A 24,872-nucleotide genomic window follows, 5' to 3' on the forward strand; every position below is an offset into this window, starting at 1 on the left:
AATTTACCAAATTATTAATCCCTAAAGAAACCTGCTTTCCCTTGCATAATATTGGGAGCAAGGGAGGTATTGATTTTCTGCCAAAAGGATCAAAAAGAGTGAACTTAAGTTTTTACTGAGGGCATGGAATTCAGGGATTAGAAGATCATTTAATAATAATTATGCTCATCTAAGGAATAAAGACATGATCCTTCCTAAGATTGCCTCTAGGACAGAAGAGGAAAGACGTGTAGCCTCTCTTTTGCTAAGGAGATAAAGTTTTAAAAATTCCCTTCTAAGAAATCATCTTTCTCTGATCATTTGCACATTTTTCTGCTCGGACTCTGCTCTCCCTCCCTCCTCCCTCGTTCCCTCCCTCCCTCAGGGTCCACAGCCCCTCCCATTGCCTAAAGACCCTGGAAACACCACCTCAGGGAGCTTCTGCAGCAAGTATATGGTCATTTCCTAGGAAACCAGGCTTGCAGGAGGGAAAGACTATGGACTTGAAAGTTTCACTTTTTTCTTTTTCTTTGATGCTATTTTTCCCCTCTAGATATATATTTTTTCTAACTGTGGGTTTAATGTTTCTGAGTTTTATTCCAAGTACCTGATCATAATGAGGTCTCTCTCAAGGGGCCACCCCCACCCAAAAATAAGAAAAATAAACTGCCTAAGAGGTGCCTCCGTTTGGCTTGGCTATTTTGTGGTTTTCCCTTTTTGGAAGACTTCTGAGGCATGTTAAGAAAAAGGTGTGGACAGGCCAAGGACTGATATAAACATCCCTAGGAATAATAAGATATATATAGAAAAAAACTCATTCCTGTATTCTCTTACTGTAACTATCCTAAGAAAGGCTACAGTGCTAAGGTCCAGTTTTGAATACAAATTCCTTTGTAGTCATAAGAGCGGTGTAAATGAAGAGGGTTGTCACACTTGACCAGTTACTCTTCATCAGGCATCAGAGAGGGAAACCGCGCACACCTCCATTCCCAGGGCCCATAAGAAATGAACCAGACATCACCAAATGTAGTCTCTCAGTACACCTCTCAAGTGGGAAGATCATAAAAGCTGGAAAAGTCACAGAGAATTTCAATAATCTGCATAAAGCCAGCTGGGGGCAGAGCCAAGATTCAGTTGTTCATGTTTAACACCACGTTTTGTATGCTTTTCCCTGTGAACCAGGACTCACAGAGAAATGGAGGCTGACCTGGGGGCAAGGTACAAAATAATTCAGAAATTATTTCCCTTTAGATCACTCTACTTTTAATGGCTTAATGTGGAAAAGTCTTGAGACATTGGCAATTACGTATCTGACTTTGGGATATATTTTTTTAATTTTAGTGTTGTCCTTTTACAAACTTCTCTTTTTTCCTTCATCCTCTCATATGGTACATAGTAAACCTTCAGCCTCCTCATCTCTGTGGGTTGAGATTATTTTACAGTGTTCATAAAAATGCAGGTTTGCTTTCTCTTATGAGTTTATTTCAAATATTTGCTATTTTCATTCTCCCTAAAAGTAAATGGTCTTATTCTTCCATAATTTCAGGATATACATGTAAAAACATATAAGCTATTTCTAGACCATCATTGAGTTTCCAAATCACAGCAATTAGAAACTTGATTTTATTTTTCCTTTTGAAAAATGTAGGTGAGTCAATTTTATATATCAATTAAGGAGCTTCATTTTTGAAATACAATTCAAAAAAAACATTGGCATTAATGATAATTGCAAACACTCCTTGAGTTAATTAAATAAATGCCTTATATGAATTATGTCATCTATCCTCACAAATACCCTATAAGGTAGGTACTATTATAATTTCCATTCTATAGGTAGATTACTGAGTCCTAGGGGGTTAGTTACTTTGCCCAAGGATACACAGCTTTTGATAATATTTACTGTGTTATGTACAATGTGGTATTTCATTTTAATCTCCCCAAAAATCATTCAAGAGGGCGCTATTTTAACCTTCCTTTGGCTGAGAAAGCTGCGGTGCTGAGGAGTCCCTGAATGTGCTTTAGGGCCAGACGGCAAGTGAGCGAGGGAGCCAGAGGGCTGTCCCAGCACTCTCATTCGGAGCTGAGTATTCTAAATCGTTTTCCTATCCTCTCAACAATCCCCACATTAATAGTTTCCTTTTTATGGCAGTACCATACAGAATTATAGAAAGACTTAGTGTTTTACCACTTGCACTTTTTCACCTCTGTATTGTGAACTATCTTATCAATAGCCACCTTAAGTAATGCATTCTCCACTCTACCACCAAAGTGAACTTTCTGAAGTATAGATCTGATTTCTTCCTTAAGGGAGAAACAGAAGGCTTTTCCCGTGCTCTGTAAGGCCCGGTGTAGTGGGATCCCGTCCTACTTGTTATCTTCATCTGCCAAGTCCCCTCACACAAACCTCCCTTAAGGACTAACCACTCCTCAGCCCAACAGCCCACCTTGCTGTTGTGTTTGACTCTGCTGCTGATTCCCCACTCTTACACTCTCAGGCTTTCTCCTTAGCATTAGAATTATGTAACCTATCTTTAAACCTGTGTCACAAAAACCCTTCAAGCATATTTAAATTTTCAAATTCACTAGGCTACTTTCCTGCAATTATTCATCGTTTTTGACCATCGTGAACTCCAACAATAAGTAAAAAATTAGCACCTCTTCTTTTAGACCTAACCTGACTGGAAAACACCCTGCCAAAATGACTTCATACTTCCACATAAAAACCTCTCTACTCACATCAAATCAAAAAGGCCTGATCAAACTCTACTTTCTATCATTTATAGTAACAACTATACTAGTTTTACTGCTATCTAGTTACCGTGAGTAACTTCCATAATAATAACAACACAAATTAATAATGACCATCCAGTTGCAACAATAAACCAGGTACCGTAGCGTACAAAGTAGCAATTCCTATAGCTTCTTCACTAAAAAATCCAGAATCTCTAGTGTCATAAATTACCCATCACCCTGGCCATTAAATTCAAAGACAATATTTAACTCCTCATTCTCTAATATTAAAAACACTAAAATTATCTCTATGATTACACCAACAATAAAGACACCAAATACAACAGCATTCAACACCCAAACTTCAGGATACTCCTCAATAGCCATAGCTGCTCTATACCCAAAAGCAACCAATATCCCCCCAAGATAAATCAAAGACTATTAAACCTAAAAAAGACCCTCCAAAATTAACCACAATACCACACCCAGTTCCGCTGGCTACAATTAAACTAAGCCCCCCATAAATGGGAGAAGGTTTTGAAGAAAACCCTAGAAAACTAATTACAAAACTAATACTTAAAATAAACACAATATATGTCATCATCATTCCCACATGGACTTAAACCTTGGTCTATGACATGAAAAATCATCATTGTAATTAAACTATGAGAACTTAATGACAAATATCCAAAAATCCCATCCTCTACTCAAAATTACCAATAACTCCTTTATTGACCTTCCACCCCCCTCTAATATTTCAGCATGATGAGATTTTGGATCACTGCTAGGGATCTGCCTGATCTTACAGACCCTAATAGGCCTCTTCCTAGCCATGTGTTACACAGCAGACACAACAGCCGCATCCTTGTCAGTCAGACATATCTGTCGAGATGTTAATTATGGATGAATTATCTGATATATACATGCCAATTGCGCATCAATATTCTTTATTTGCCTATTTATACATATTGGACATGGCATGTACTATGGGTCTTTCACCTATAATGAAACATGGAACGTCGTGATTACTCTCTTAGTCGCAGTTATAACAACAACCTTTATAGCTAGGTAATGCCATGAGGACAAATATCTTTCTGAGGAGCAACAGTAATCACAAACCTTCTCTCTCCGCAATTCCCTATATTGGTTCAAATTTAGTAGAATGAATCTGAGAGGGCTTTTCAGTAGATAAAGCAACCCTTACTCGATTTTTCGCCTTTCATTTTATCCTTCCTTTTATTATTCTTGGCCTAGTACTAGTACATCTACTCTTTCTACTTGAAACAGGGTGTAACAATCCAATAGGAATTATATCTGACTTGGACAAAATCCCATTTCACCCGTATTACACAATTAAAGATATCCTAGCACTCTTTCTCATAATTATAGTACTAATTATTTTAGTACTATTTTCCCCCGATCTGCTAGGAGACCCACGTAATTATACACCAGCAAATCCCTTAAACACCCACCCCATATTAAACCAAAGTGAAACTTTCTATTTGCATATGCAATTTTACGCACAATCCCCACTAAACTAGGAGGCATATTAGTATTAGTCCTATCTATCCTTGTACTGGCAATTACTCCAGTGCTACACAGCTCAAAACAACGAACTATAATATTTCGGCCCCTAAGCCAAATTGTATTTTGACTCCTAGTAGCTGACCTTCTAGCACTAACTTGAATCGGAGAACAACCTGTAGAATACCCTTTTATCTTAATTGGACAGGTAGCCTCTATTCTCTGCTTTACACTAATCTTAGTAGCTATTCCAATCACAGGTATTATTGAAAATAACCTTATAAAACAAAGAGTCTCTGTAAAATAACCTAATACTTTGGTCTTGTAAACCAGCAAAGGAGCTATAGAATTCCCTGAGACTCAGGAAGAGACAACAGCCTCACCATCAACACCCAAAGCTGATATTCTTTATAAACTACTTAAATTATCTTATCCTGATCTAAATTCCAATCAAAATTAAATCCTCACGTTTTCCCTTTGAACTCTTGTCTTTCTTAATTTTACCCATCAATACACTGCACATGAGGCCTCACCATGGAAACGTCACCTTGGTGCCCCATCTTGCTCTGTCTGGAAAACTTAGACTTGGCCTCACAGACGAGATCAAATGTCACCTCATGCAAAAACACTCACACGAGTCAATATAGTAAGTTATAGTAAGTTATGCATTCCTATTTGCTTCTGTGGCCTCCTACATGTATTCAATAGCACTGCATAACATTTTCTTATAATTATTGATTCAGATTATTCCTTTCACTTCTCCAAGCACCTAAAAATAGTTTCTCCCCAGTGCTTACCGTAACGCTTGATATTTAGAAGGTATACATTAACGATTTGTTGAGTTGAATCAATTAGATGTGATTTATGCCATGACTCTTTAATGAAAGGTTTATGATGTAATTAAGGAAATTAAGCTAAAAATACAAGGAAAATTCGAGAATATTGTAATTAATATGATCAGAGGGAAAATGGAACTTGAATTTATCATTAAATGTTTGTAGTTTTATGTCTTAAACCCAAGTAGGTTTTCATATTCTTTTGATAGGATTGCATTTAATCTTCAGAAGGCATTTGGCCTCTCACAATTCATTGTCTCTCTTCCTTGCATATTACTGCTGTGAGGTGCTCCAGCTACACTTCTTTCCAAGTTACAGTTGAGTTGGAATTTTTCGTACCTTAAAAAATAACTTTAAAAAGACTCTTGCAACCCTATAATATCGCATCTCTAATATTTGATCTTTTATCTTTGCATCCAGGCTTCTCAAAAAGAGAGAGAAAGAAAATAAACAGAGAATTACTCCAATGATTTATTTTCATACTTAATTATTAGTGCCTTTCCACATAGTGGATCTGTGGCATCTTGGTACACTGATGGACAGTGACTGCATTGGGGTATGGGTGGGGACTTGATAATATGGGTAAATGTAGTAACCACATTGTTTTTTCATGTGAAACCTTCATAAGAGTGTATATCAATCATACCTTAAAAAAAATTATTAGTGCCTTTCAAACCCCTGAAATTAAAAATTACCAGTAATCTATTGTCTTCCTCATTGCTAAAACAATAAATTGTTTTTAGCCTTCCTCTTACTTGATCTCTCTGGAGTACTTATTATTATTTTAAAAATTCACTATTCATGACCATTGACTTTTCCATTTCTTGTCAAGTTACTGCCTCTTGGTTTTCTAGAAGCCTGCCTTTCCTGGTCCATTTCTGTCAATCTCTACCATTCATTCTTAGTAGCTCTTAATGGAATCTCTTACACATTCTGCCCTTCAATTGCATTCCCTAAGATTCTCTTCTTGGCATTTTTCTCCTCTGGTCTTGTGCGTGTGTGTGTGTGTGTGTGCGTGTGTTTTCATTTTATATCCTCTTCCTCGGTGATGTCACTTATCTCAGAAAATTTAATTCCTACCTAAATGCCAACAATTCTCATACACATACCCAGCTCAGAATCATTACCTCCAATCCACCTGCCCACCTGCTACGCACAAATATTTTGGGGCCACTCCAACTGCATGCCCCTTCTCTACAGCTTCTCAAACTCGAACTGAATTCATCCTCTAATTTCTATCTCAGCTAATGGCAGCACCATCTGTATAACACCAGCTGGAACCTAGTCAACCCATGCCCTCCCTTCCCTTGTCTTCGCACTGTAACCAGTCACTGATTCTTTGAACTCCACCTCAACATCTTTCAAATACGATTCCCCCTCCTCACTCCCATCCTCCTTCAGTTCAAGTTCTTCTAATCTCATGCTAAGCATAAAATCTGGGTATTGCTCTTCCAGTTTCATATTCCTTCAATCCACCCTCCTCTGTGCAGCCTACATGGTCTTCTAAAAAACACCGAATTGACTATGATACTCCTCATTTAAATACTTCAGTGACTTCATTTTACCTACTGAATAGAATCAAAAGACGTTAGTATGACATAATGGCTCTCCTTAACTTCCCAAACTTACGTCTTGTCAGGCTGTCCCCCTAACCCTACATTTCAGCCATAATATACTCCTTGTAGTTCTCTAAAAACACAAAGTTATGTAAGATCCCCAGGGCTTTCCTCCCATGTGTCTGTCTGCCTGGTGCCTCTTACCCCTTAAGCCCTTGCATTTCTGATTCCACACCATGTGGAACATCTTAAAGTCAAGTCAATCAATGGTCATTCCTCTCTCAAATTTCTCCTCACCTCCTTTGCCCCTACCAGACAGAAGTGACCAAGCTTGCCACTGTACCATGGCCTGCTTCCCTCATGGCACCCTATCACATATTGCTTAGTTGAGAATTGTATTAAACTTTAAAGTTTCCTCATAGACATGGATCCTATTGTATTTATCATTGTATCCTCAGTACTTCACAACATGCCTGGCCTAATAACGACCCCAAGTAGAAAGAAGGTGTAAGGCTCTTGTCTTTCATTTTTCCTTTCTCCTTAGAAGGAAGCAGGGAACTTGGAGGACCCTTTTGCCCTGCAAAGTGGCCTGGCTTCATTTACTAGACAACCTCAAACTTGGCCAGTGTCAGTCTACCCCTATTTGTGCAAGGTTTTACATTGGATTGCCAAGCACTGTTTCTTTGCTCCCAAATTCTTTAACTTTCTTTAATGTTCTACTTACACTAATCATTCAGTTCTAAACCTACAAATTGTGATAAATTTGTGAGATAACATGTATAATGATTATGGTATACCATAATTACACCTAAAACATAAGGAAGGGCATGTACCCTACGTTTTCTTTTCTTCCAACTGCAAAAGCTTTGTTACTCTGTTGGGACTTTCTTGAGGGCTACTTCTTTGCTTACAATCAGTTGCTGCTGCTTGTTGCCCACACAAATGTGCTTTCCCCAGGATCTTCATTCAGTTCACAGACAACCAAACTATAATTCAGCTCTGAATGTAACTTGAGAAGTTAAACAGAACTTTCTGACCTTTGTATGTAGTCTTCTGGCACTTAGACTCTGCATGCAGAGTGCCTAACATGTCCCAATTAATCTAATCTCAACAAAAGTCTGTTAGTCAATTCAGTGGAGAAAATATAGCCTTTGCAACAAATGGTAGTGGAAATTTTAGAAATCTATATGTGCCTAAAAAAACTCTTTCATCTATAAATCACAACTTGTACCAATTTATTCAAAATGCATCTTAGACATATGCAAAAATGCTAAAGGATAAGACATTAGGAGTAAAATATAGGAGATCTATGTGACCTGAGATCAGGGGGAAAAATATTTTAAATGGTAAAGAAAATGTGGTTCATAAAAAATATTATAATATACACATCACCAAAGTAAAACTATGCAGTAGAATGACCACAGATGAATTTAAGAGTTGGGGACGTAAATGTAACATTCACATCTGAATCTAAGGGGTGTCTCTGTGTATGTTTGTGCAGGGAGGAGATTAGAGATATGACCTAGTATCTCCTCCTGTAGATGGATACCAGCTAACTTGAGAAAAGTTTGATTGATGCTGGGTGTAATGCTGAAGTGGATAAGCTGTAAAACACTGGGCTTTGATATCCTTTATTCTGAAAAACTAGAATCTTTCATGTACTCAGAGTTATTCCATTTTCAAAACCTGGAAGCAAGCACTAAAATTAGAATGCTCATTTTCTTGCTTCTGTTGCTTAATGGCTATTTGAGCTAGTTTTTAACTTCTAGAACCTTCTGTGCTGTTATCTGGATAGTAGACCTGATAATATTTATGTCAAAATATGCATTATTATGTGTATTAAATCATATAATGAACTTAAACCACCCAACAATCTCAATTTTGCTTATTATTTTCCTAAGTAGTTTGATCCAAAAAAGACTAGATGTTATAAAATTTGAATTCCTGATTTTCTTTGCATGAGGAAACTTTAAAGGTATGGATGTGTATGTAATAGAGAGAGAGAATAACTGAACATCAGTGTGTGCAGATGAGGCTGAGCGTAAGCAACCGTGAATATTCAGGGATAGGAGAAAGCACCGACTAGTAAATGGGATAAAAGGTGTGATGTACTTTGAGTGCTTCCTTCCTCTGAAGTTCCTGTATCTTTTTATGTGTCCTCCATGCCAAGTTTATAAGGAAAAGAATGTTTGTCCATGTATCCTTCCTTTCCCCCATCATCTATGCCAGCAATGGTAACCTCCCCCCAACTATGACTGTGCAGGTCATTGATTGTATTGATTGACCTACCCCACGCTTCAGGGTCTTACTGATGCCCGTGTAGGACTGTGCACACCCACCTTCGGATCTCTCTGTCCTGCCTCACCTCAGCATCTCCTGAGTACTGACCCAGTACTATCAGAGGCTGCATCAGTTCCTCTCCCACTTTTCAGAAACATGAAGAGCACAGAGAAGTCAGAGTTTCCAGAACTTCTTTGATGATAGATTCTTGAGCCTCCCAGCAAAAAGTGCCAATTTTTTCCAAATAGGCAAATATGGAAAGTAAATCCCAGGAGCAGCCAGCACAGTATTGTGGGCGGTGGCTTAGCAACATTTGGCCAAGGACCCACTTAGAAATGCCTCTGGGAATATAATTAGAGCTTTCAAAGAGCTATTAGTTCTTGTATTGTCACTTAAGTTTATATTTTTTTCTTCTGAATATAAAGTTCTCTTTAGGCATAGCCATAAAATATATGTTCCCTAGGACCTAAATACTCATGTTTGCTTTTACAGGAATTTAAAGTACCATTTATTTGTTTTTTTAGTCTGAGGTATTACTTAGATGTTAAATTGGCACTAAAAATTCCTAGCCTGCTTTTCTGAGAGATAAAGATGTACCATTGTATCACTCATAGTTTTCTATTTGAAGTCCAGTTCTCTTGCAAACCTGTAGAAGGTTTGTAAACATGTAACTTTCATGTGAAAATGAGATTTCCAAAATAATAGCAAAAAAATATACTGTATTTGAATGCTCATTTGTAATTCTTTGCATTTCATTCCAGATTTTGGTACAACAGGCCAACTGACAGATATCTGAAGGTGGAGTACTTCCTGAAGCAGCCTGAAGCTACCCTAACTGCCACTGAGATCCGATGGTTAGTAATGACCCAAGTCTTCTTGTTTTGGGAAGTGTCCCATCAACCATGTGCTTGGCTAATTGTGAGTTCTTTGTATTATTCTATATAATTGGATTATTAAAGCTGTAACTTTTCTTGCAGGATATGACAATTTGATTACCATAAAAACTGTTTTAGCAGACATCAGTGTTAATTGTGCGTTACTTACAAGAGAAAGTAGAGTTTTTACTTTAAGTAGAGTTAATAAAGCATTTTGAAGTTGTCACTGAATTTCCTTGTGCCCCAGTTTCATGCTTATATGTAATATTCCATATTATTATTAAGAAAAGATCAGTTTATGCTTGATATCTGCAGTAACCAAGAATTCCTATATTTCAAAACAACTGCCATTTTAAAATAGACTAGTTTCATCTGATACAACTAAGGTAAGTTTTTGCACTCTGAAGAAATTTCGATGTGTGATAGAAATTTTACTTAAACATAGAGTTCTGATATTTGTGCAGACAGTATAACCCAAAAGGCAGACATGATTTCTATTCAGGGCTGCCAAATAAAGTAACTAACTGAATATATTTTTGTAGCAGAAAAAAGAAAATGAGACTAGTGACTATTTTAAGAAACACCCTTAGATAACATAGGTGGAGAAAGAGAAGTACCAAATGATTTCACTCATTTGTGGAGTATAACAACGAAGCATAAACTGAAAGAACAAAACAGCAGCAGACTCACAGAACCCAAGAAGAACTAGTGGTTACCAAAGGGAAAGGGGGTGTGGAGGGTGAGTGTGTACGAGAGAGAAGGGTATTAAGGGGTATTACAATTAGCAGACATAATGTAGCAGGGGAGGGGACACGGGGAAGGCAGTATAGCACAGAGAAGACAAGTAGTGACTCGATAGCATCTTACTATGCTGATGGACAGTGATTACAATGGGGGTGAGTGGGAATTGATTATATGGGTGAATGTAGTAACTACAATGTTGCTCAAGTGAAACCATCATAAGATTGTATATCAGTGATACCTTAAGAAAAAAAATTCAAAAAAAATTCCTAGAATATTAAATATTCACCAAGTTTTCACTATTGATCTTACTATTCTACAAACTAAACTCCATGAGAACATAGATGTTGTCTATTTTCTTTACTACCATATTTTCATCTACTAGAATAATGCATAGCAGAGAGAAGGTGAATATTTCCTGTTTAATCTTCTTTTTCTGTAAACATTTTTCTCTGGTACATTTAAAATAAACTTTAAGACAGTACACCTATTCATCCATATCTAGCACAGAAAATCTTGCCTATTGCTTTGAAAAAGTAGTTTTACATTTGCTTGCTATCAGAATGATAGATACATCTAGATAAGATGTATTTTAATAAAACCAAAACATATTTTGTTATTACTGGAGACTTAAACTATTAACAAAAACTATATTCTCTTTTGTGTTTATTGACATGAAAATTTCCATGAGGGTGGTATGTTAAAAAAAGAAAGAAAATAAGAGAAAAACACATTAGGTATATAAATGTATACTATTAAAGACTATCCTATGGCATATGGATAAAGAATTTTATTCAAATTCTTCATCATCAGTAACATCATTTAAATTAATTCTGGTAACTATACCTATAATAATATCCCAGTTAAAAATTGCTTTCACACAGATGCTTCTATACTCTTAATGAAGTTGTATAAAAATTTAATAAAATATTTTTAAACTTTCCTTTGTGAATATAACTTTTTAAAATAGACTTTATTTTTTAGAGAAGTTTTAGAGTTACAAAAAAGTTACGCAGAAAATACAGTGAGTTCTCACTATCCACCATTTCTTCCTCAGGGTTTTCCTTTTAGCTGACATTTGTGTAGTTTAGTGCATTTGTTGCATTGATGAACCAAGCTGTTACATTTGTACTAAAATCCACAGTTTACATCAATGCTCACACTTTATATTGTACAGTTTTATGGGTTTTTACTTATACATTATGTCAGGTACCCTTATGGTTATCATAAATAATAGTTTCCCTTCCTTAAAAAATGATGTGCATTCCACTTATTCATCTCTTTTTCCCCTCTTCCTGGAATCCCTGGTGACGACTGAGTGTTTGTTACTTCCACAACTTGCCTTTTCCAGAAAGGAAGTTCATAATTCATATCTGTCATGTAGAGATGCCTGCTTTAAAACCTAACTATCCTCCTTGAAGCTATCTCCTTCATTGTTTTATTTTATTACTACCTTAAAATTCACTGATATCAACTGCTTATGCTCCTTACTTCTAGATCACATAATATATCACTAAATTTGGACCATATATGCCATGATTAATTAATATAATTCAAGAGAAACCTTACTACCACCCCCAAATTAGAAGAAATCAAATTAGGAGCATAAAGTAGATTTTACTAAAAAAAACTCTTTTGAGTATAAACACAATAGTCAAACTTCCCTAAGGTCACAGACTTACCTGAAAAGAGTGAATTTCATCACTGTTATGTTACTGTTCTAGAAGGATCTAAAAAAACTGATAGTAAGAATTAGGAATGAGCACTCAAGAATTGGGAGGGAGACTACTAGATTTAATATTCTCCTTACTACATGACCTTCCAGAATTATTTGAATCTGGCACTTTCTTTTGGCTCAGGAAGGACAATTAAGTTGCAGGCCTATTACCAAACATGGGGAGATACAAGCATCTAACAAGTGAAATTCTTTGAAAAGAGGTAAAATGAGCCAGACTGTGAATATGAGGTGTGTAATCTAGATGAAAAGAGCCCTGGACATTCACATGATGAAAAGCAGGGTAAACACTCGGTCAAAGCCATGATGATACTAGGCAGACAAGAGACAGAAACACAGGTGAATATCTAGGCAATGGAGAATACATAGTTGTTTATACCTCACTCTGTCTCTTCTTCTACATAAATTTGACTCAACACTAGCCAGTGGAAGTATTCACATTTCCTATTTTCTTGAAGGAAATAACTCTCATGTTCCAAGTTAGCATTATAATAATTCCAAAATAAGAGGATAAAATGTTTTGTGGAGTTTTAGATCAATCCAAACTATGAAGAAGAATTTGAAACTTCAATTCATCTTTGTCTTCTGAGATCAATGTCTTGCTCTGTAAATTTTTCACGGCATTTTCATTTCTTGCATTCCTTGGTGTATAAACCAGAGAGTTGAGCAAAGGTGTTCCAATTCTATAAAACACAACTCTGTCTTGTCCATGGGGAAGGTAGTTGCAGGGCACCTGTATATAAATATGCAAGGATCAAAGACCAAGATGATTAGGATGATATGGGAGGTGCAGGTGGAGAGGGCTTCTCTCCTCCCTTCAGCACTGTGGCTCCTCAGAGAAGGCAAGGTGGTAACCTAGGAGAACCTCAGCATGATGAAGCTGACTGTACAGACGGCCCCACTGTTGGAGCCAAGAGGAGATTAACCATGCAGATGTCTCTACAGGCAAGTTTCAACAAAGGCTGCAAGTCACAAAAATAGTGATAGATCACATTGGGACCACAGAAAGGTAAACTCACGGCCAGAAAAATCTGAGCTGAAGAGTGCACAAAGGACCCCACCCAGGCCACAGACTCCAACACACCACAGAACCTGCTACTTGTGGAGGCTGTGTAATGCTGGGGCTTACAGATGGCCCACAGAATCATTCATCACAACCAATTGAGATTTATACCTGGAATGCAAGGATGGTTCAACATGCAAAAAATCAAGAAATATCATGTACCACATTAACAGAATGAAAGATGAAAAAGAAAATTATCATATCAATTGATGCAGAAAAAGCCTTTGATAAATTTCCAACATCCTTTCATGATAAACACTTTCAACAAAATAGGAGAAGTGGAACTCAACAAAAAAGGTCATGTATGAAAAGTTTGCAGCTAATATCATACTAAATGGTGAAAAACCAACAGATTTTCTTCTAAGATCCAGAACAACACAAAGGTGCCACTCTTGGCACTTCTATTCTACATAATACTGGAAGTTCTAGCTGAAGCAGCGTGGCAAACAAAGAAAAGGCAACCAAGTCAGAAGGGAAGAAGTAAAATGATCTGTTTCCAGATGACATGATCATATACATGGAAAAAACAAAGACTGCATACACCCACACACACACACACATTAGAACTAATGAATTTGGTAAATTATCAGAAAAAAATCCATTTATAAAAATCAGTGGTGTTACTATGCACTTTCAATGCAGTATTCAGAATGGAAATAAGAATATGAATACCATCTCTTTCACATAAGCAATAAAAAAATAAATACTTAAGAATTAGCCTAAACAAAGTGATGAAAGTTATACACTGAAAATTGTATAACATTGATGAAGAAACTGAAAAAGTCACACATAAATGGAAAGGCATCCTCTGTTCATGTGTTAGGAGAATAAATATTATTAAATTATCTGGTGATCAATGCCATCACTGTAATATCCCAATGATGTTTTTTAAGAAATAGAAAAAGAAAACCCCAAAATTCATGTGGAATCGCAAAAGAGCTCCAATAGCCAAAATCTCTTAAACAAGGAGAAAGCTGAGATATCACAATTCTTGATATCAAAGTTTATTACAAACCTATAGTAACCAAAAAGTAAGGTATTAGCACATCAAAAACAGGCATATAAACCAATGGAGCAGAAAAGAAAACCCACAACTAACCCCATATATATATGACATATAGTGACAATGGATCTTCCACATGGGAGACAATAACACATACACATGTTCACACTCAGCCATGAGAAAGAAGGAAATCCTGCCATATGGGACAACATAGATGGCATGGTTGGACATTGAGGGCATTCTGATAAGTGAAATAAGTCAGACAGAGAAAAATATATACTATATGGTGTCACCTAAATGGAGAATCTAAAATAGTTGACTGGACTCATAGAAACAGAAAGTAGAATGGTAGTTACCATTGGCTGTGGTTTGGGGTATGTGGGAAAGATTCTGGTCAAAGGGCACAAACTTAAGATGAGCTCTGGGGATCCAATGTACAGCATGATGATTATACTGTATTTATAGACATGAAATACTGTCAGTTAGACTGTATTCCATAGCTGGAAGTTGCTAAGGGAGAAAATCTTAAATTTTCTCACCCCCAAAGGAAGTGGAAATTATGTTTTCTCATAGAGGTGTTAAGAAATGTTATGGTGCTGATCATCTTGCAATACATAGATGTATCAAATCAACAGTTTGTATATCTTTAACTTACACAAGATTATATATTAATTATGTCTCATCTAAACTGGAAAAAAAATAGCAGCTCACACCTGTCAGGGTGGCTTTATTAAAAAGACTCGTGGTAACAAGTATTGTTGAGAATGTGGAGGAAAGGGAATACGTGTGCACTCCTGGTAGAATGCAAATTAGTATGTCCATTATGAAAAGAGTAAGGAGGTTCCTCAAACAGTTTAAAATAGAACTACTGTCCATCAATCCTACTACTGGCTATGTATCCAAAGGATCCGAAATGATGATCATGGAGGGATATCTGCACTCACACGTTCACTGCTGCATTATTCACGATGGTCAAGATATGGATGCAACTTTATTGGCCTTGACAGATGAAGCAACATACAGAATGTGATATATATGTTTTTCAGACTTAAAAAAGAGAAATCCTGCCATTTACAACATAAATATAGCTGGAGGACATTGTGTTAAGTGAAATAATCAAAGCACAGAGATGAACTGCATTATCTCCATTATATGTGGAAATCACATAATCCAATTCACAGAAGCAGAGTGTCAACTGGTGGTTACTTGAGCCCAGGAATTGTGGGGAATAGAGAGATATTGGCAAAGTGTAGAAGGGATCAGTTATGTGGAATTAATAAGTTCTAGAGATCTAGTATACAGCACTTTGAATATTCTTAACAATATGGTATTCTTGAAATTGCAAAGAGGATAGATCTTAAATCTAATCACACACAAATACACACACAATGGTAACTATGTAAAGACAGTGTATATGTTAGTTTAATTGTGGTGATCTTTCACATTATACATAAAATACGAAGTTGCACACCTTAAATATATACAAATTTTGTATGTCTAAAAAATTTCTCAAGAATGCTGTTTAAAAAAGTGATAGAGTCACTGTTTGGATTCATGCAATGACCTCAAGGGTCATAGTCTTCATCATTAAAATCTACGACCTACCCTGAAGCTAAAATAAGTGCAGTTAATGATGACTGCATCAATTTCTTAATGTTTCCTGTGTTTTCAACCATTTAAAAAGATTTTAAATAAGGCATAATATAGGACACAGGTGTTAGTTATTGACTTAGGAAACATAAAAACCTCATTTAAAATCTTACTTCTGGTACTCCTTAGCATAAAACCCTTAAAGAATATATTGACTTTTCTGAACTTCAGTTTTTCATCTGTAAATTTTCAGTAGGAATACATGACTTTGTTCTATTTTTGTAAGACACAAATATGATGAAAACAAAAAAGTGTTGAACACATATGAGACACTACAGTTCTTAAAATGAAAGGATAATTCGAATTCACAATTTCTCTTTTGGGTGAACCACTTTTGAGGGTGGGTCTTCACTTCCACTGGATGGATATAGTATCACACAAATTTTAAAACTTTTATCTTATTTTCCCAGTTATAATTTGACTCCAAGCATAAAAACTGTTGACCCACATAAAAACTCCTGAAATTCTTTCCCTATATAACTTATTCTATTAACTTAACGTTATTTTTAGCTTACATTTTAGCTTATTTTAATTTCTTTTATACCTCTTACCTTTTTTATTCATTCCTCTGAAAAACAAACCACCATGAACACCTTGACTGTGCGTGTATGTGTACATGTACTGGTGTAATAGAGATGTAGATTAGATAATTTTATGATGGATCATGACATTTCCATTCTGTGTTAATTACATGTCCCTTCTTATGAATGGCATACTAATTTGGGACACCAGCACAAACACTGAGCTTCCTAATGTCCCAGAAAGCAAGAAACAAATCACAACACAGAGAACATGTTATTTTACTGAATTTATCTTAAAATAATCTTTGTCAAGACAATATTGGTAAAGTTTTCCATTTAAATAGTGGCAACAGTCTTGGAAATGAAATGGAACCTTAAAAATTACTAAAGACGTGGTACTAATATACTGAAATCAATGAATGTCAAATGGTCATGATACGACCTCTGGCAGGCACAGCCAAGGTACAGCAGTTAATCTGTTCTGCTGCTCTGGGCGCCGAAATTCAATTGGCAAATCTAACATGTCAGTCTATGTGTCACCTTTATTAGGAAACCTCAAAGAGAGAAAACAAGTGGCAATAATGGGCTAAAATAGTGGGTTCTCTCTAAGTCCACTGACCGAAGACAAGTGTTAGTGATCGCTACCCGGATGCCTTTGGTGCTTTCCTTCATTTCACTCACATACTCCAACTTCACACAGAATAATATCATCATTTTTTTTCCATCAAACCAGGTTATTTTCAAGTAACTTTAAGTACTTCAATCTCAAAAGGTATGCTGTATTTCTGGTGTATTTTTAATTTTTATTTAGATCCATTTCTTTACTTTATTTCATAGAGTTATAGAATTCCATTGTTGTAGTCCCTATACATCAATCATATAAATAGCTGAATATCTCAGGGCCTTTGTAACCCTACATTTAAAAAAATCCCATACATAAGTCTCAGCCATCTTAAGAGCCAAAAAAGCAATCAGGACTTTAATAGAATATCATTATATTAAAGAGTCTTTGACACAGTAGTATGGGACATTTCAAAGCCAAATGAATCATCAAATGAAATGAACTTCCTGATACACAAAGTGAGTTCCTTTGCTTTGTAAGTGTTCAAGAGAAAGCAGGATACCTTATTTCAAATGTGTTCTGGAGGAAATTATAAGTCACAGCAAAGTAGTTACACTTTATTTATGGATCCTCACATATTGAAACAGTTGTGATTATATATATCTTCCTATCAAACCACAGTGTATACTGTGTTGTGAGGTGTATTTCACATTCATCAGTGCCGGTATTGAACTCTCAAGGAAAGAGGGAGTCAGGCTGAGGATGTTAGGAAAGCTACTAGTTTGAGAACAGAAACACAGAAAAAAGTAAGGAGACCAGGTGCATTGTATTTGAATGCATGGGGGAGTCAGGATACACACTATGATACTGATCTGTAGAGATTCACTCAAACCATGGCTCAGTAAATACTCAACCAAGGCCCACAGTTCATCTTTTGCTTAAATAGAGGTAATTTTGATATGCCACAGCTTTCTCATGGCATTTTTCACTTGTGCATTCCTCAGTGTGTAGATGAGGGGGTTGAGAAAGGGTGTCTCAATAGTATAAAATACGGACACCACCAATTGGATTAAAGATGGCGGCATGAGAGGAGAGACAGAGGCTTCCTCCTAAAACTGGATACAATTAGAAAATATCCTGAGAGAGCAACAGGAAAGAGGACAGCATCAGACTGCACACACCTGGAGAAGACAGCAGACCTCAGTGAACGGGGTAACATACCAGAGCTGTGGCTCCGCGGGACCTGAGCCCCTCCCCCACCCCAGCTCACAGGCAGGAGGAAGAGAAATGGAGCAGGGAAGGAGTGGAAGGCCTGGGACTGCTGAATACCTAGCTCCGGAGATCTGCTCTGGGAGCACAAACCTACATTTCATGGTGTTTTCATGAGACTCGCATGACCACCGGGTTGGAAAGTTAATACAGGCAGAGTCCCTGGGGAGACTGGGATTCTGGCTGCTTGTGGAAAGCAGGGATCCATATCCGGCTGCTCTGGGATGAAAACTTATGCCTGTGTGCCCAGCCCACTGGCTCAGGCAGCGGAGACAGGCACAGCAGCCGGGAGGCGGGGAACAGCTCTTTCCTCCCCACAGGCACCAGTACTGCTCCCCTGCCACCCCAGACATTGCTTCAGGGGCTGAGCAGCTCCAGAATAGAGCTTCTGGACACTAGAGGGTGCCATATACAAGCATGAAACGCCAAAGGAACCTTGTCCAGAGTAAAATTATTAATACAACTCCCAAGAAAGATTTAAATGATATGGACCTCGCGACTCTTCCTGAAAGGGAGTTCAAAATAAAAATCCTCAACATTCTAATGGAGATACGGAAAGACATCCAAGAACTCAGGAATAAATTCAGGTCAGAGATTCAATCATTGAAGAGCATGATAGACAGTATTAAAAGCAGGTTGGATATGGTGGAGGAGACAATAAATGAAATAGAAACTAGAGAAGAGGAATACAAAGAAGCTGAGGCACAGAGAGAAAAAAGGATCTCTAAGAATGAAAGAATATTGAGAGAACTGTGTGACCAATCCAAGCAGAACAATATTCGCATTATAGGGATACCAGAAGAAGAAAAAGAGGGAGAGAAAGGGATAGAAAGTGTCTTTGAGGAGGCAGTTGCTAAAAACTTCCCCAATCTGAGGAAGGAGATGGTCTCTCAGGCCATGGAGATCCACAGATCTCCCAGCACAAGGAAGACAACACCAAGACACATAGTAATTAAAATGGGAAAGATCAAGGATAAGGACAGACTGTTAAAAGCAGCCAGAGACAGAAATAGATCACATACAAAGGAAAGCCCATCAGGCTAACAACAGACTTCTCAGCAGAAACCTGACAGGCCAGAAGGGAGTGGCATGATGTATTTAATGCCATAAAGCAGAAGGGCCTGGAACCAAGATTACTTTATCCAGCAAGATTATCATTTAAATTTGAAGGAGGGATTAAACAATTTCCAGATAAGCAAAAGCTGAGAGAATTCACCTCCCACAAACCATCTCTACAGTCTATTTTGGAGGGACTGCTATAGATGGAAGTGTTCCTAGGGTTGAATAGCTGTCACCAGAGGTAGTATAAACACAGTAGGGAGGGTAGAACAGCTGATTGTGAGGCAAATGCAAAATTAAATTGACTAGCCACAAAGTCAATCAAGGGATAGACAAAAAGTACAGAATTTGATACCTAATATATAAAGAATGAAGGAAGAAGAAAAAGGAGGAGAAATAGAAAAGAACCTTTAGATTGTGTTTGTAACAGCAAACTAAGTGAGTTAAGTTAGACTCTTAGATAGTAAGGAAGGTAACCTGGAACCTTTGGTAACTACGAATTTAAAGCCTGAAATGGCAATAGGTACATACCTTTCAATAATCACCCTAAATGTAAATGGACTGAATGCACCAATCAAAAGACATAGAGTCACTGAATGGATAAAAAAACAAGACCCATCTATATGCTGCTTACAAGAGACTCACCTCAAACCCAAAGATATGCACAGACTAAAAGTCAAAAGATGGAAAAAGATATTTCATGTAAACAATAGGGAGAAAGAAGCAGGTGTTGCAGTACTAGTATTGGACAAAATAGACTTCAAAACAAAGAAAGTAACAAGAGATAAAGAAGGACATTACATAATGATAAAGGGCTCAGTCCAACAAGAGGATATAACCATTATAAATATATATGCACCCAACACAGGAGCACCAGCATATGTGAAACAAATACTAACAGAACTAAAGGAGGAAATAGAGAGCAATGCATTCATATTAGGAGACTTCAACACACCACTCACCCCAACGGACAGATCCACCGGACAGAAAATAAGTAAGGACACGGAGGCACTCAACAACACACTAGAACAGATGGACCTAATAGACATCTATAGAACTCTACACCCAAAAGCAACAGGATACATATTCTTCTCAAGTGCACATAGCACATACTCCAGAATAGACCACATACTAGGCCACAAAAGAGCCTCAGTAAATTAAAAAAGATTGAAATCCTACCAACCAACTTTTCAGACCACAAAGGTATAAAACTAGAAATAAATTGTACAAAGGAAGCAAAAAGGCTCACAAACACATGGAGGCTTAACAACACACTTCTAAATAGTCAATGGATCAATGACCAAATTAAAATGGAGATCCAGCAATATATGGAAATAAATGACAACAACAACACAAAGCCCCAACTTCTGTGGGACGCAGCAAAAGCAGTCTTAAGAGGAAAGTATATAGCAGTCCAGGCATATTTAAAGAAGGAGGAACAAACCCAAATGAATAGTCTAACGTCACAGTTATCAAAATTGGAAAAAGAAGAACAAATGAGGCCTAAAGTCAACAGAAGGAGGGACATAATAAAGATCAGAGAAGAAATAAACAAAATTGAGAAGAATAAAACAATAGCAAAAATCTACGAAACCCAAGAGCTGGTTCTTTGAGAAAATAAACAAAATAGATAAGCCTCTAGCCAGACTTATTAAGAGAAAAAGAGAGTCAACACACATCAACAGAATCAGAAACGAGAAAGGAAACATCACGACGGACCCCACAGAAATACAAAGAATTATTAGAGAATACTATGGAAACCTGTATGCTAACAAGCTGGAAAACCTAGAAGAAATGGACAAGTTCCTAGAAAAATACGACCTTCCAATACTGACCAAGGAAGAAACAGAAAATCTAAATAAACCAATTACCAGCAAAGAAATTGAAGCAGTAATCAAAATACTATCCAAGAAAAAAAACCCAGGCCAGATGGATTTACCTCAGAATTTTATCAGACATACAGAGAAGATATAATATCCATTCTCTTTAAAGTTTTCCAAAAAATAGAAGAGGAGGGAATACTCCCAAACTCATTCTATGAAGCCAACATCACCCTAATACCAAAACTAGGCAAAGACCCCACCAAAAAAGAAAATTACAGACCAATATCCCTGATGAATGTAGATGCAAAAATACTCAGCGAAATATTAACAAACCGAATTCAAAAATACATCAAAAGAATCATGCACCATGACCAAGTGGGATTCATCCCAGGGATGCAAGGATGGTACAACATTCGAAAATCCATCAACATCATCCACCACATCAACAAAAAGAAAGACAAAAACCACATGATCATCTCCATAGATGCTGAAAAAGCATTTGACAAAATTCAACATCCATTCATGATAAAAACTCTCGCAAAATGGGTATAGAGGGCAAGTACCTCAACATAATAAAAGCCATATATGATAAACCCACAGCCAACATCATACTGAACAGTGAAAAGCTGAAAGCTTTTCCTCTGAGAAAGGGAACAAGACAGGGATGCCCACTCTCCCCACTGTTATTCAACATAGTACTGGAGGTCCTAACCACAGCAATTAGACAAAACAGAGAAATACAAGGAATCCAGATTGGTAAAGAAGAAGTTAAACTGTCACTATTTACAGATGACATGATATTGTACATAAAAAACCCTAAAGACTCCACTCCAAAACTACTAGAACTGATACTGGAATACAGCAAAGTTGCAGGATACAAAATTAACACACAGAAATCTGTGGCTTTCCTATACACTAACAATGAACCAATAGAAAGAGAAATCAGGAAAACAATTCCATTCACAATAGCATCAAAAAGAATAAAATACCTAGGAATGAACCCAACCAAGGAAGTGAAAGACCTATGCCCTGAAAACTACAAGACACGTAAGAGAAATTAAAGAGGACACTAGCAAATGGAAATTCATCCCATGCCCTTGGCTAAGAAGAATTAATAGAGTCAAAATGGCCATTCTGCCCAAAACAATCTACAGATTTGATGCAATCCCTATCAAATTACCAACAACATTCTTTAATGAACTGGAACAAATACTTCAAAAATTCATATGGAAATACCAAAGACCCCAAATAGCCAAAGCAATCCTGAGAAGGAAGAATAAAGTGGCAGGGATCTTGCTCCCCAACTTCAAGCTCTACTACAAAGCCACAGTAATCAAGACAATTTGGTATTGGCACAAGAACAGAGCCACAGACCAGTGGAACAGAATAGAGACCCCAGATATTAACCCAAACATTTATGGTCAATTAATATATGATAGAGGAGCCATGGACATACAATGGGGAAATGACAGTCTCTTCAACAGATGGTGCTGGCAAAACTGGACAGCAACATGTAAGAGAATGAAACTGGATCACTGTCTAATCCCATACACAAAAGTAAATTTGAAATGGATCGAAGACCTGAATGTAAATCATGAAACCATAAAACTCTTAGAAATAAACATAGGCAAAATTCTCGTGGACATAAACATGAGCGACCTCTTCTTGAACATATCTCCCCGGGCAAGGGAAACAAAAGCAAAAATGAACAAATGGGACTATATCAAGCTGAAAAGCTTCTGTACAGCAAAGGACACCATTAATAGAACAAAAAGGTATCCTACAGTATGGGAGCATATATTCATAACTGACAAATCCGATAAAGAGTTGACATCCAAAATATATAAAGAGCTCACACACCTCAACAAACAAAAAGCAAATAATCCAATTAAAAAATGGGCAGAGGAGCTGAACAAACAGTTCTCCAATGAAGAAATTCAGATGGCCAACCGACACATGAAAAGATGATCCACATCGCTGTCATCAGAGAAATGCAAATTAAAACCACAATGAGATATCACCTCAGAGCAGTAAGGATTGCCACCATCCAAAAAACAAACAACAGCAAATGTTGGAGAGGTTGTGGAAAAAGGGGAACCCTCCTACACTGCTGGTGGCAATGGAAATTAGTTCAACCATTGTGGAAAGCAGTATGGAGGTTCCTCAAAAAGCTCAAAATAGAAATACCATTTGACCCAGGATTTCCACTTCAAGAAATTTACCGTAAGAATGCAGCACTCCAGTTTGAAAAAGACAGGTGCACCCCTATGTTTATCGCAGCACTATTTACAATAGCCAAGATATGGACACAACCTAAGTGTCCATCAATAGATGAATGGATAAAGAAGATATGGTACATACACACAAAGGAATTTAATTCAGCCATAAGAAGAAAACAAATCCTATAATTTGCAACAACATGGATGGACCTAGAGGGTATTATGCTCAGTGAAATAAGCCAGGTGGAGAAAGACACGTACCAAATGATTTCACTCATATGTGGAGTATAAGAACAAAGAAAAACTGAAGGAACAAAACAGCAGCAGAATCACAGAACCCAAAAATGGACTAATGGTTACCAAAGGGAAAGGGACTGGACAGGAGGGGTGGAAAGGGAGGGATAAGGGCAGGGAAAAAGAAAGGGGGCCTTACGATTGGCATGTATAATGTGGGGGCGGGACATAGAGAGGGATGTGCAACACAGAGAAGACAAGTAGTGAGTCCAGAGCATCTTACTATGCTGATGGACAGTGACTGTAATGGGTTTTGTTGGGGAGGGAACTTGGTGAAGGGGGAAGTCTAGTAACCATAATGTTCTTCATGTAATTGTAGATTAATGATAATAAAATGAATTAAAAAATACGGACACCATCTTGTCCATGGGGAAAGTGGTTGGGGGATGTGTATATATGAATATATATGGACCAAAGAATAAGATGACTACAGTGATGTGGGAAGTGCAAGTGGAGAGAGCTTTTTCCCTCCCTTCTGCACTGTGGTTTTGCAGAGAATGTAAGATGACAATGTATGAGATCATCAGAATCACAAAACTGCTTGAGCAAATGCCCTCACTATTAGACACCAACAGCAGGTTGATCACATACATGTCCATGTATGCAAGTTTCAATAAGGGCTGCATATCACAAAAATAATGGTCAATCAAATTGGGTCCACAGAAAGGTAACTTCAAGGCCAGGATAATTTGAGCCATTGAATGTATAAAAGACCCAACCATGCAAGAATAATCAGAATGATGCAGACCTGCTGACTCATGATGGTTGGGTAACGCAAGGGCTTGCAGATGGCCACATAGCAGTCAATGGCCATGAGGATGAGGACAAAGATCTCCATGCAGCCAAATAAATGTAGTGCAAAGACTTGAGTCATGCACTCATTATAAGACATTATTTTCTTTGCAGAGAGAGCATCCACAATTAGTCTAGGGGCTGTGGAAATTGAAAAGCAGGAATCAGCAAGGGACAAATAAAACAAGAAGTACATGGGGCTCCCTAGTGTTAGGCTGGACTTGATGGTCACAATAATAAGCAAATTCCCCACTGCTGTTCCTACATAGAATACAAAGAAGATTACAAAGAGCTGCTTCATAGGATCCTGTGTCAGTCCTAAGAGTATGAATTCAGTTATGCTGTTATTTTGCTGTATCAT

At 37.3% G+C, this 24,872-nt stretch overlaps 1 pseudogene; it reads right to left on the reverse strand.

The window, feature by feature from the left end:
• Window positions 1-17,993: 17,993 nt before the first annotated feature.
• Window positions 17,994-24,872, reverse strand: LOC108407822 (olfactory receptor 4C11-like; annotated as a pseudogene).

Source organism: Manis javanica, chromosome 15, assembly GCF_040802235.1.
Source record: "Manis javanica isolate MJ-LG chromosome 15, MJ_LKY, whole genome shotgun sequence".
Lineage (NCBI taxonomy): Eukaryota > Metazoa > Chordata > Mammalia > Pholidota > Manidae > Manis > Manis javanica.